Source organism: Idiotropiscis lumnitzeri, chromosome 22, assembly GCF_059441095.1.
Source record: "Idiotropiscis lumnitzeri isolate Australia: NSW breed Sydney's pygmy pipehorse chromosome 22, RoL_Ilum_1.0, whole genome shotgun sequence".
Lineage (NCBI taxonomy): Eukaryota > Metazoa > Chordata > Actinopteri > Syngnathiformes > Syngnathidae > Idiotropiscis > Idiotropiscis lumnitzeri.
In genome coordinates this window covers 7,709,502-7,721,867 of record NC_142412.1, presented here as the reverse complement: position 1 = coordinate 7,721,867, position 12,366 = coordinate 7,709,502, and positions in this window count along the sequence as shown.

Below are 12,366 nucleotides of genomic sequence, written 5' to 3'. Positions count from 1 at the left end.
TGGTAATGCTCTCTTGAATGTGTTTGCTTTGTTCTTGCTTGGTACTTTCAATGGGCTCTGTCTGAGGCGGGATTCTAAACCACGCCTCCTGGGGAGACTGCGACCTGAACGCAACGCCTTAGACCGCTCTGCCATCCTGACACCTGGTAATGCTCTCTTGAATGTGTTTGCTTTGTTCTTGCTTGGTACTTTCAATGGGCTCTGTCTGAGGCGGGATTCGAACCCACGCCTCCTGGGGAGACTGCGACCTGAACGCAGCGCCTTAGACAGCTCTGCCATCCTGCAACTGGTAATGCTCTCTTGACTGTGTTTGCTTTGTTCTTGCTTGGTACTTTCAATGGGCTCTGTCTGAGGCGGGATTCGAACCCACGCCTCCTGGGGAGACTGCGACCTGAACGCAACGCCTTAGACCGCTCCGCCATCCTGGCACCTGGTAATGCTCTCTTGAATGTGTTTGCTTTGTTCTTGCTTGGTACATTCAATGGGCTCTGTCTGAGGTGGGATTCGAACCCACGCCTCCTTGGGAGACTGCGACCTGAACGCAACGCCTTAGACCGCTCCGCCATCCAGGCAACTGGTAATGCTCTCTTGACTGTGTTTGCTTTGTTCTTGCTTGGTCGTTTCAATGGGCACTGTCTGAGGTGGGATTCGAACCCACGCCTCCTGGGGAGACTGCGACCTGAACGCAACGCCTTAGACCGCTCCACCATCCTGGCAACTGGTAATGCTCTCTTGACTGTGTTTGCTTTGTTCTTGCTTGGTACTTTCAATGGGCACTGTCTGAGGTGGGATTCGAACCCACGCCTCCTGGGGAGACTGCGACCTGAACGCAGCGCCTTAGACCGCTCCGCCATCCTGGCAACTGGTAATGCTCTCTTGACTGTGTTTGCTTTGTTCTTGCTTGGTACTTTCAATGGGCTCTGTCTGAGGTGGGATTCGAACCCACGCCTCCAGGGGAGACTGCGACCTGAACGCAACGCCTTAGACCGCTCTGCAATCCTGGCAACTGGTAATGCTCTCTTCACTGTGTTTGCTTTGTTCTTGCTTGGTACTTTCAATGGGCTCTGTCTTAGGCGGGATTCGAACCCACGCCTCCTGGGGAGACTGCGACCTGAACGCAACGCCTTAGACCGCTCCGCCATCCTGGCACCTGGTAATGCTCTCTTTACTGTGTTTCCTTTGTTCTTGCTTCGTAATTTAAATGGGCTCTGTCTGAGGTGGGATTCGAACCCACGCCTCCTGGGGAGACTGCGACCTGAACGCAACGCCTTAGACCGCTCCGCCATCCTGGCACCTGGTAATGCTCTCTTGAATGTGTTGGCTTTGTTCTTGCTTGGTACTTTAAATGGGCTCTGTCTGAGGTGGGATTCGAACCCACGCCTCCTGGGGAGACTGTGACCTGAACGCAACGCCTTAGACCGCTCCGCCATCCTGGCACCTGGTAATGCTCTCTTGAATGTGTTTGCTTTGTTCTTGCTTGGTACTTTCAATGGGCTCTGTCTGAGGTGGGATTCGAACCCACGCCTCCTGGGGAGACTGCGACCTGAACGCAACGCCTTAGACCGCTCCGCCATCCTGGCACCAAGTAATGCTCTCTTGAATGTGTTTGCTTTGTTCTTGCTTGGTACTTTCAATGGGCTCTGTCTGAGGTGGGATTCGAACCCACGCCTCCTGGGGAGACTGCGACCTGAACGCAACGCCTTAGACCGCTCCGCCATCCTGGCACCTGGTAATGCTCTCTTGAATGTGTTTGCTTTGTTCTTGCTTGGTACTTTCAATGGGCTCTGTCTTAGGCGGGATTCTAAACCACGCCTCCTGGGGAGACTGCGACCTGAACGCAACGCCTTAGACCGCTCCGCCATCCTGGCACCTGGTAATGCTCTCTTGAATGTGTTTGCTTTGTTCTTGCTTGGTACTTTCAATGGGCTCTGTCTGAGGTGGGATTCGAACCCACGCCTCCTGGGGAGACTGCGACCTGAACGCAACGCCTTAGACCGCTCCGCCATCCTGGCACCTGGTAATGCTCTCTTGAATGTGTTTGCTTTGTTCTTGCTTGGTACATTCAATGGGCTCTGTCTGAGGTGGGATTCGAACCCACGCCTCCTTGGGAGACTGCGACCTGAACGCAACGCCTTAGACCGCTCCGCCATCCAGGCAACTGGTAATGCTCTCTTGACTGTGTTTGCTTTGTTCTTGCTTGGTCGTTTCAATGGGCACTGTCTGAGGTGGGATTCGAACCCACGCCTCCTGGGGAGACTGCGACCTGAACGCAACGCCTTAGACCGCTCCACCATCCTGGCAACTGGTAATGCTCTCTTGACTGTGTTTGCTTTGTTCTTGCTTGGTACTTTCAATGGGCACTGTCTGAGGTGGGATTCGAACCCACGCCTCCTGGGGAGACTGCGACCTGAACGCAGCGCCTTAGACCGCTCCGCCATCCTGGCAACTGGTAATGCTCTCTTGACTGTGTTTGCTTTGTTCTTGCTTGGTACTTTCAATGGGCACTGTCTGAGGTGGGATTCGAACCCACGCCTCCTGGGGAGACTGCGACCTGAACGCAACGCCTTAGACCGCTCCGCCATCCTGGCACCTGGTAATGCTCTCTTGAATGTGTTTGCTTTGTTCTTGCTTGGTACTTTCAATGGGCTCTGTCTGAGGCGGGATTCTAAACCACGCCTCCTGGGGAGACTGCGACCTGAACGCAACGCCTTAGACCGCTCCGCCATCCTGACACCTGGTAATGCTCTCTTGAATGTGTTTGCTTTGTTCTTGCTTGGTACTTTCAATGGGCTCTGTCTGAGGCGGGATTCAAACCCACGCCTCCTGGGGAGACTGCGACCTGAACGCAGCGCCTTAGACAGCTCTGCCATCCTGCAACTGGTAATGCTCTCTTGACTGTGTTTGCTTTGTTCTTGCTTGGTACTTTCAATGGGCTCTGTCTGAGGCGGGATTCTAAACCACGCCTCCTGGGGAGACTGCGACCTGAACGCAACGCCTTAGACCGCTCCGCCATCCTGACACCTGGTAATGCTCTCTTGAATGTGTTTGCTTTGTTCTTGCTTGGTACTTTCAATGGGCTCTGTCTGAGGCGGGATTCGAACCCACGCCTCCTGGGGAGACTGCGACCTGAACGCAGCGCCTTAGACAGCTCTGCCATCCTGCAACTGGTAATGCTCTCTTGACTGTGTTTGCTTTGTTCTTGCTTGGTACTTTCAATGGGCTCTGTCTGAGGCGGGATTCGAACCCACGCCTCCTGGGGAGACTGCGACCTGAACGCAACGCCTTAGACCGCTCCGCCATCCTGGCACCTGGTAATGCTCTCTTGAATGTGTTTGCTTTGTTCTTGCTTGGTACTTTCAATGGGCTCTGTCTTAGGCGGGATTCTAAACCACGCCTCCTGGGGAGACTGCGACCTGAACGCAACGCCTTAGACCGCTCCGCCATCCTGACACCTGGTAATGCTCTCTTGAATGTGTTTGCTTTGTTCTTGCTTGGTACTTTCAATGGGCTCTGTCTGAGGCGGGATTCGAACCCACGCCTCCTGGGGAGACTGCGACCTGAACGCAGCGCCTTAGACAGCTCTGCCATCCTGCAACTGGTAATGCTCTCTTGACTGTGTTTGCTTTGTTCTTGCTTGGTACTTTCAATGGGCTCTGTCTGAGGCGGGATTCGAACCCACGCCTCCTGGGGAGACTGCGACCTGAACGCAACGCCTTAGACCGCTCCGCCATCCTGGCACCTGGTAATGCTCTCTTGAATGTGTTTGCTTTGTTCTTGCTTGGTACTTTCAATGGGCTCTGTCTGAGGTGGGATTCGAACCCACGCCTCCTGGGGAGACTGCGACCTGAACGCAACGCCTTAGACCGCTCCGCCATCCTGGCACCTGGTAATGCTCTCTTGAATGTGTTTGCTTTGTTCTTGCTTGGTACTTTCAATGGGCTCTGTCTTAGGCGGGATTCTAAACCACGCCTCCTGGGGAGACTGCGACCTGAACGCAACGCCTTAGACCGCTCCGCCATCCTGGCACCTGGTAATGCTCTCTTGAATGTGTTTGCTTTGTTCTTGCTTGGTACTTTCAATGGGCTCTGTCTGAGGTGGGATTCGAACCCACGCCTCCTGGGGAGACTGCGACCTGAACGCAACGCCTTAGACCGCTCCGCCATCCTGGCACCTGGTAATGCTCTCTTGAATGTGTTTGCTTTGTTCTTGCTTGGTACATTCAATGGGCTCTGTCTGAGGTGGGATTCGAACCCACGCCTCCTTGGGAGACTGCGACCTGAACGCAACGCCTTAGACCGCTCCGCCATCCAGGCAACTGGTAATGCTCTCTTGACTGTGTTTGCTTTGTTCTTGCTTGGTCGTTTCAATGGGCACTGTCTGAGGTGGGATTCGAACCCACGCCTCCTGGGGAGACTGCGACCTGAACGCAACGCCTTAGACCGCTCCACCATCCTGGCAACTGGTAATGCTCTCTTGACTGTGTTTGCTTTGTTCTTGCTTGGTACTTTCAATGGGCACTGTCTGAGGTGGGATTCGAACCCACGCCTCCTGGGGAGACTGCGACCTGAACGCAGCGCCTTAGACCGCTCCGCCATCCTGGCAACTGGTAATGCTCTCTTGACTGTGTTTGCTTTGTTCTTGCTTGGTACTTTCAATGGGCACTGTCTGAGGTGGGATTCGAACCCACGCCTCCTGGGGAGACTGCGACCTGAACGCAACGCCTTAGACCGCTCCGCCATCCTGGCACCTGGTAATGCTCTCTTGAATGTGTTTGCTTTGTTCTTGCTTGGTACTTTCAATGGGCTCTGTCTGAGGCGGGATTCTAAACCACGCCTCCTGGGGAGACTGCAACCTGAACGCAACGCCTTAGACCGCTCCGCCATCCTGACACCTGGTAATGCTCTCTTGAATGTGTTTGCTTTGTTCTTGCTTGGTACTTTCAATGGGCTCTGTCTGAGGCGGGATTCGAACCCACGCCTCCTGGGGAGACTGCGACCTGAACGCAGCGCCTTAGACAGCTCTGCCATCCTGCAACTGGTAATGCTCTCTTGACTGTGTTTGCTTTGTTCTTGCTTGGTACTTTCAATGGGCTCTGTCTGAGGCGGGATTCGAACCCACGCCTCCTGGGGAGACTGCGACCTGAACGCAACGCCTTAGACCGCTCCGCCATCCTGGCACCTGGTAATGCTCTCTTGAATGTGTTTGCTTTGTTCTTGCTTGGTACATTCAATGGGCTCTGTCTGAGGTGGGATTCGAACCCACGCCTCCTTGGGAGACTGCGACCTGAACGCAACGCCTTAGACCGCTCCGCCATCCAGGCAACTGGTAATGCTCTCTTGACTGTGTTTGCTTTGTTCTTGCTTGGTCGTTTCAATGGGCACTGTCTGAGGTGGGATTCGAACCCACGCCTCCTGGGGAGACTGCGACCTGAACGCAACGCCTTAGACCGCTCCACCATCCTGGCAACTGGTAATGCTCTCTTGACTGTGTTTGCTTTGTTCTTGCTTGGTACTTTCAATGGGCACTGTCTGAGGTGGGATTCGAACCCACGCCTCCTGGGGAGACTGCGACCTGAACGCAGCGCCTTAGACCGCTCCGCCATCCTGGCAACTGGTAATGCTCTCTTGACTGTGTTTGCTTTGTTCTTGCTTGGTACTTTCAATGGGCACTGTCTGAGGTGGGATTCGAACCCACGCCTCCTGGGGAGACTGCGACCTGAACGCAACGCCTTAGACCGCTCCGCCATCCTGGCACCTGGTAATGCTCTCTTGAATGTGTTTGCTTTGTTCTTGCTTGGTACTTTCAATGGGCTCTGTCTGAGGCGGGATTCTAAACCACGCCTCCTGGGGAGACTGCGACCTGAACGCAACGCCTTAGACCGCTCCGCCATCCTGACACCTGGTAATGCTCTCTTGAATGTGTTTGCTTTGTTCTTGCTTGGTACTTTCAATGGGCTCTGTCTGAGGCGGGATTCGAACCCACGCCTCCTGGGGAGACTGCGACCTGAACGCAGCGCCTTAGACAGCTCTGCCATCCTGCAACTGGTAATGCTCTCTTGACTGTGTTTGCTTTGTTCTTGCTTGGTACTTTCAATGGGCTCTGTCTGAGGCGGGATTCGAACCCACGCCTCCTGGGGAGACTGCGACCTGAACGCAACGCCTTAGACCGCTCCGCCATCCTGGCACCTGGTAATGCTCTCTTGAATGTGTTTGCTTTGTTATAGCTTGGTACTTTCAATGGGCTCTGTCTGAGGTGGGATTCGAACCCACGCCTCCTGGGGAGACTGCGACCTGAACGCAACGCCTTAGACCGCTCCGCCATCCTGGCAACTGGTAATGCTCTCTTGACCGTGTTTCCTTTGTTATTGCTTGGTACTTTCAATGGGCTCTGTCTGAGGTGGGATTCGAACACACGCCTCCTGGGGAGACTGCGACCTGAACGCAGCGCCTTAGACCGCTCCGCCATCCTGGCACCTGGTAATGCTCTCTTGAATGTGTTTGCTTTGTTCTTACTTGGTACTTTCAATGGGCTCTGTCTGAGGCGGGATTCGAACCCACGCCTCCTGGGGAGACTGCGACCTGAACGCAACGCCTTAGACCGCTCCGCCATCCTGGCACCTGGTAATGCTCTTTTGAATGTGTTTGCTTTGTTTTTGCTTGGTACTTTCAATGGGCTCTGTCTGAGGCGGGATTCGAACCCACGCCTCCAGGGGAGACTGCGACCTGAACGCAACGCCTTAGACCGCTCCGCCATCCTGGCAACTGGTAATGCTCTCTTGACCGTGTTTCCTTTGTTATTGCTTGGTACTTTCAATGGGCTCTGTCTGAGGCGGGATTCAACCCACGCCTCCTGGGGAGACTGCGACCTGAACGCAACGCCTTAGACCGCTCCGCCATCCTGGCACCTGGTAATGCTCTCTTGAATGTGTTTGCTTTGTTCTTGCTTGGTACTTTCAATGGGCTCTGTCTGAGGCGGGATTCGAACCCACGCCTCCTGGGGAGACTGCGACCTGAACGCAACGCCTTAGACCGCTCCGCCATCCTGGCAACTGGTAATGCTCTCTTGACTGTGTTTGCTTTGTTCTTGCTTGGTACTTTTAATGGGCACTGTCTGAGGTGGGATTCGAACCCACGCCTCCTGGGGAGACTGCGACCTGAACGCAACGCCTTAGACCGCTCCGCAATCCTGGCAACTGGTAATGCTCTCTTGACCGTGTTTCCTTTGTTCTTGCTTGGTACTTTCAATGGGTACTGTCTGAGGTGGGATTCAAACCCACGCCTCCTGGGGAGACTGCGACCTGAACGCAACGCCTTAGACCGCTCCGCCATCCTGGCACCTGGTAATGCTCTCTTGAATGTGTTTGCTTTGTTCTTGCTTGGTACTTTAAATGGGCTCTGTCTGAGGTGGGATTCGAACCCACGCCTCCTGGGGAGACTGCGACCTGAACGCAACGCCTTAGACCGCTCCGCCATCCTGGCACCTGGTAATGCTCTCTTGAATGTGTTTGCTTTGTTCTTGCTTGGTACTTTCAATGGGCTCTGTCTGAGGTGGGATTCGAACCCACGCTTCCTGGGGAGACTGCGACCTGAACGCAACGCTTTAGACCGCTCCGCCATCCTGGCAACTGGTAATGCTCTCTTGACTGTGTTTACTTTGTTCTTGCTTGGTACTTTCAATGGGCACTGTCTGAGGTGGGATTCGAACCCACGCCTCCTGGGGAGACTGCGACCTGAACGCAACGCCTTAGACCGCTCCGCCATCCTGGCACCTGGTAATGCTCTCTTGACTGTGTTTGCTTTGTTTTTGCTTGGTACTTTCAATGGGCTCTGTCTGAGGCGGTATTCGAACCCACGCCTCCAGGGGAGACTGCGACCTGAACGCAACGCCTTAGACCGCTCTGCAATCCTGGCAACTGGTACTGCTCTCTTGACTGTGTTTGCTTTGTTCTTGCTTGGTACTTTCAATGGGCACTTTCTGAGGCGGGATTCGAACCCACGCCTCCTGGGGAGACTGCGACCTGAACGCAACGCCTTAGACCGCTCCGCCATCCTGGCACCTGGTAATGCTCTCTTGAATGTGCTTGCTTTGTTCTTGCTTGGTACTTTCAATGGGCTCTGTCTGAGGCGGGATTCGAACCCACGCCTCCTGGGGAGACTGCGACCTGAACGCAACGCCTTAGACCGCTCCGCCATCCTGGCAACTGGTAATGCTCTCTTGACTGTGTTTGCTTTGTTCTTGCTTGGTACTTTCAATGGGCACTGTCTGAGGTGGGATTCGAACCCACGCCTCCTGGGGAGACTGCGACCTGAACGCAACGCCTTAGACCGCTCCGCCATCCTGGCAACTGGTAATGCTCTCTTGACCGTGTTTCCTTTGTTCTTGCTTGGTACTTTCAATGGGTACTGTCTGAGGTGGGATTCAAACCCACGCCTCCTGGGGAGACTGCGACCTGAACACAACGCCTTAGACCGCTCCGCCATCCTGGCACCTGGTAATGCTCTCTTGAATGTGCTTGCTTTGTTCTTGCTTGGTACTTTCAATGGGCTCTGTCTGAGGCGGGATTCGAACCCACGCCTCCTGGGGAGACTGCGACCTGAACGCAACGCCTTAGACCGCTCCGCCATCCTGGCACCTGGTAATGCTCTCTTGAATGTGTTTGCTTTGTTCTTGCTTGGTACTTTCAATGGGCTCTGTCTGAGGTGGGATTCGAACCCACGCCTCCTGGGGAGACTGCGACCTGAACGCAACGCCTGAGACCGCTCTGCCATCTTATCATCTGGTAATGCTCTCTTGACTGTGTTTGCTCTGTTCTTGCTTGGTACTTTCAATGGGCTCTGTCTGAGGTGGGATTCGAACCCACGCCTCCTGGGGAGACTGCGACCTGAACGCAACGCCTTAGACCGCTCCGCCATCCTGGCACCTGGTAATGCTCTCTTGAATGTGTTTGCTTTGTTCTTGCTTGGTACTTTCAATGGGCTCTGTCTGAGGTGGGATTCGAACCCACGCCTCCTGGGGAGACTGCGACCTGAACGCAACGCCTTAGACCGCTCCGCCATCCTGGCACCTGGTAATGCTCTCTTGAATGTGTTTGCTTTGTTCTTGCTTGGTACTTTCAATGGGCTCTGTCTGAGGTGGGATTCGAACCCACGCCTCCTGGGGAGACTGCGACCTGAACGCAACGCCTTAGACCGCTCCGCCATCCTGGCACCTGGTAATGCTCTCTTGAATGTGTTTGCTTTGTTCTTGCTTGGTACTTTCAATGGGCTCTGTCTTAGGCGGGATTCTAAACCACGCCTCCTGGGGAGACTGCGACCTGAACGCAACGCCTTAGACCGCTCCGCCATCCTGGCACCTGGTAATGCTCTCTTGAATGTGTTTGCTTTGTTCTTGCTTGGTACTTTCAATGGGCTCTGTCTGAGGTGGGATTCGAACCCACGCCTCCTGGGGAGACTGCGACCTGAACGCAACGCCTTAGACCGCTCCGCCATCCTGGCACCTGGTAATGCTCTCTTGAATGTGTTTGCTTTGTTCTTGCTTGGTAGTTTCAATGGGCACTGTCTGAGGTGGGATTCGAACCCACGCCTCCTGGGGAGACTGCGACCTGAACGCAACGCCTTAGACCGCTCCACCATCCTGGCAACTGGTAATGCTCTCTTGACTGTGTTTGCTTTGTTCTTGCTTGGTACTTTCAATGGGCACTGTCTGAGGTGGGATTCGAACCCACGCCTCCTGGGGAGACTGCGACCTGAACGCAACGCCTTAGACCGCTCCACCATCCTGGCAACTGGTAATGCTCTCTTGACTGTGTTTGCTTTGTTCTTGCTTGGTACTTTCAATGGGCACTGTCTGAGGTGGGATTCGAACCCACGCCTCCTGGGGAGACTGCGACCTGAACGCAGCGCCTTAGACCGCTCCGCCATCCTGGCAACTGGTAATGCTCTCTTGACTGTGTTTGCTTTGTTCTTGCTTGGTACTTTCAATGGGCACTGTCTGAGGTGGGATTCGAACCCACGCCTCCTGGGGAGACTGCGACCTGAACGCAACGCCTTAGACCGCTCCGCCATCCTGGCACCTGGTAATGCTCTCTTGAATGTGCTTGCTTTGTGCTTGCTTGGTACTTTCAATGGGCTCTGTCTGAGGCGGGATTCGAACCCACGCCTCCTGGGGAGACTGCGACCTGAACGCAACGCCTTAGACCGCTCCGCCATCCTGGCACCTGGTAATGCTCTCTTGAATGTGTTTGCTTTGTTCTTGCTTGGTATTTTCAATGGGCTCTGTCTGAGGTGGGATTCGAACCCACGCCTCCTGGGGAGACTACGACCTGAACGCAACGCCTGAGACCGCTCTGCCATCTTATCATCTGGTAATGCTCTCTTGACTGTGTTTGCTCTGTTCTTGCTTGGTACTTTCAATGGGCTCTGTCTGAGGTGGGATTCGAACCCACGCCTCCAGGGGAGACTGCGACCTGAACGCAACGCCTTAGACCGCTCTGCAATCCTGGCAACTGGTAATGCTCTCTTCACTGTGTTTGCTTTGTTCTTGCTTGGTACTTTCAATGGGCTCTGTCTGAGGCGGGATTCGAACCCACGCCTCCTGGGGAGACTGCGACCTGAACGCAACGCCTTAGACCGCTCCGCCATCCTGGCACCTGGTAATGCTCTCTTTACTGTGTTTCCTTTGTTCTTGCTTCGTAATTTAAATGGGCTCTGTCTGAGGTGGGATTCGAACCCACGCCTCCTGGGGAGACTGCGACCTGAACGCAACGCCTTAGACCGCTCCGCCATCCTGGCACCTGGTAATGCTCTCTTGAATGTGTTGGCTTTGTTCTTGCTTGGTACTTTAAATGGGCTCTGTCTGAGGTGGGATTCGAACCCACGCCTCCTGGGGAGACTGCGACCTGAACGCAACGCCTTAGACCGCTCCGCCATCCTGGCACCTGGTAATGCTCTCTTGAATGTGTTTGCTTTGTTCTTGCTTGGTACTTTCAATGGGCTCTGTCTGAGGTGGGATTCGAACCCACGCCTCCTGGGGAGACTGCGACCTGAACGCAACGCCTTAGACCGCTCCGCCATCCTGGCACCAAGTAATGCTCTCTTGAATGTGTTTGCTTTGTTCTTGCTTGGTACTTTCAATGGGCTCTGTCTGAGGTGGGATTCGAACCCACGCCTCCTGGGGAGACTGCGACCTGAACGCAACGCCTTAGACCGCTCCGCCATCCTGGCACCTGGTAATGCTCTCTTGAATGTGTTTGCTTTGTTCTTGCTTGGTACTTTCAATGGGCTCTGTCTTAGGCGGGATTCTAAACCACGCCTCCTGGGGAGACTGCGACCTGAACGCAACGCCTTAGACCGCTCCGCCATCCTGGCACCTGGTAATGCTCTCTTGAATGTGTTTGCTTTGTTCTTGCTTGGTACTTTCAATGGGCTCTGTCTGAGGTGGGATTCGAACCCACGCCTCCTGGGGAGACTGCGACCTGAACGCAACGCCTTAGACCGCTCCGCCATCCTGGCAACTGGTAATGCTCTCTTGACCGTGTTTCCTTTGTTATTGCTTGGTACTTTCAATGGGCTCTGTCTGAGGTGGGATTCGAACACACGCCTCCTGGGGAGACTGCGACCTGAACGCAGCGCCTTAGACCGCTCCGCCATCCTGGCACCTGGTAATGCTCTCTTGAATGTGTTTGCTTTGTTCTTACTTGGTACTTTCAATGGGCTCTGTCTGAGGCGGGATTCGAACCCACGCCTCCTGGGGAGACTGCGACCTGAACGCAACGCCTTAGACCGCTCCGCCATCCTGGCACCTGGTAATGCTCTCTTGAATGTGTTTGCTTTGTTTTTGCTTGGTACTTTCAATGGGCTCTGTCTGAGGCGGGATTCGAACCCACGCCTCCAGGGGAGACTGCGACCTGAACGCAACGCCTTAGACCGCTCCGCCATCCTGGCAACTGGTAATGCTCTCTTGACCGTGTTTCCTTTGTTATTGCTTGGTACTTTCAATGGGCTCTGTCTGAGGCGGGATTCAACCCACGCCTCCTGGGGAGACTGCGACCTGAACGCAACGCCTTAGACCGCTCCGCCATCCTGGCACCTGGTAATGCTCTCTTGAATGTGTTTGCTTTGTTCTTGCTTGGTACTTTCAATGGGCTCTGTCTGAGGCGGGATTCGAACCCACGCCTCCTGGGGAGACTGCGACCTGAACGCAACGCCTTAGACCGCTCCGCCATCCTGGCAACTGGTAATGCTCTCTTGACTGTGTTTGCTTTGTTCTTGCTTGGTACTTTTAATGGGCACTGTCTGAGGTGGGATTCGAACCCACGCCTCCTGGGGAGACTGCGACCTGAACGCAACGCCTTAGACCGCTCCGCAA